Consider the following 1,953-nt stretch of genomic DNA (forward strand, 5'->3'; position numbering starts at 1 on the left):
ACTGGAAAGTACTGAAGTACAAAGGGATCTGGGGGTCCTGGTGCACGAAACTCAAAAGGTTAGTATGCAGGTGCAGCAAGTGATTAAGAAGGCCAATGGAATGTTGGCTTTCATTGCTAGGGGGATAGAATATAAAAATAGGGAGGTATTGCTTCAGTTGTACAAGGTGTTGGTGAGACCGCACCTGGAATACTGCATACAGTTTTGGTGTCCATACATAAGAAAAGACATACTTGCTCTCGAGTCAGTACAAAGAAGGTTCACTCGGTTAATCCCGGGGATGAGGGGATGGACATATGAGGAGAGGTTGAGTAGATTGGGACTCTACTCATTGGAGTTCAGAAGAATGAGAGGCGATCTTATTGAAACATATAAGATTGTGAAGGGGTTGGATCGGGTGGATGCGGGGAGGATGTTCCCGATGATGGGTGAAACTAGAACTAGGGGGCATAGTCTTAGAATAAGGGGCTGCTCTTTCAAAACTGAGATGAGGAGGAACTACTTCACTCAGAGGGTGGTAGGTCCATGGAATATGCTGCCCCAAAAAGCTGTAGAAGCTATATCATTACATAAATTTAAAACAGAAATAGACAGTTTCCTAGAAGTAAAGGGAATAAAGGGTTATGGGGAGCGGGCAGGAATTTGGACATGAGTCTAGGTTCGGATCGGTCATGGTCCTGTGGGTAGTGGAGCGGGCCCAGGGGCCGTGTAGCCTGATCCTGCTCCTATTTCGTGTGTCTACTTCTGTTAGATTCAGGAGATGGTTCTGTGATAGTAGATTGGCGGTTAGGATCCGATCAGCCATGATCTTATTGAATGGCGGAGCAGGCTCGAGGGGCCGATTGGCCTACTCCTGCTCCTATTTCTTATGTTCTTATGTTCTTTTAACTTTGCTGTGCATGCTGGAATCCGGCACTTCCAACGGGCCCACGCGTGAGTACACCGTCCATACTCACGCGTTGGGACCGGAATTACTGCACCAATCTGTTCTTAGTGATGTTGATTGAGGGATAAATATTGGCCAGGACACCGGGGATAACTCCCCTGCTTTCCTTCAAAATAGTGGCCATGGGATCTTTTATGTCCACCTGAGAGGGCAGACGGGGCCTCGGTTTAACGTCTCACCTGAAAGATAGCACCACCCGACAGTGCAGCACTCCCTCAGTACTAGCCCTGGGAGTGTCAGCCTAGCTTTATGTGCTCATGTCTCTGGAGTGGGACTATGAACCCACAGCCTTCTAACTCAGAGCCAAGGGTGCTACCCACTGAGCCACAGCTGACACAATGAAGGAATGGCGATATATTTCCAAATCAGGATAGTGTGTGACTTGGAGTTAAACTTGGAGGCGATGGTGTTCCCATGCGCCTGCTGCCCTTGTCCTTCTAGGTGGTAGGGGGTCACGGGTTTGGGGCAGGCATTTTGCACACTGCAAGATCCCAAAACAACAATGAGCAGGAAGTAGCAGTTAATGTGTTCTTGTTGTTGATGGCTGAGGGAGGATCTTTGACCGGGTTCCCCTGCTCTCCGAATGGTACCCTGGGATCTTTAATGTTCACCTGCACCATCAGCCAGACGGGACCTTGACTGAACATCTGATCTGACAGACAACACCTTGCAGCAACCTCTCAGAACAGAGAGCCATTGTGATTAAAAATTAAGCATTTTCATTCTCCGTGGCCTCGCCCCCTTCCTATCTCAGTAACCTCCTTTACCCTACAATCATCCGAGAATTTTGCATTCTTCCAATTCTGGCCTCTTGCGCATCCCCGATTTCCTTCACCCCACCATCGTCGGCCGTGCCTTCAGCTGCCTGGGCCCGAAGCTCTGGAATTCCCTCCTTAAACTTCTCCGCCTCTCTACCTCTCTCCCCTCCTTTAAGACAATGCTTAAAAACGACTTCTTTGACCAAGCATTTTGTCACTTATCCTGCTGTCTCCTTATAGAAACATAGA

The sequence above is a fragment of the Somniosus microcephalus genome, chromosome 4, assembly GCF_052327205.1.
Source record: "Somniosus microcephalus isolate GS21.2 chromosome 4, FLI_Smic_1.0, whole genome shotgun sequence".
NCBI classification, from domain to species: Eukaryota; Metazoa; Chordata; class Chondrichthyes; order Squaliformes; family Somniosidae; genus Somniosus; species Somniosus microcephalus.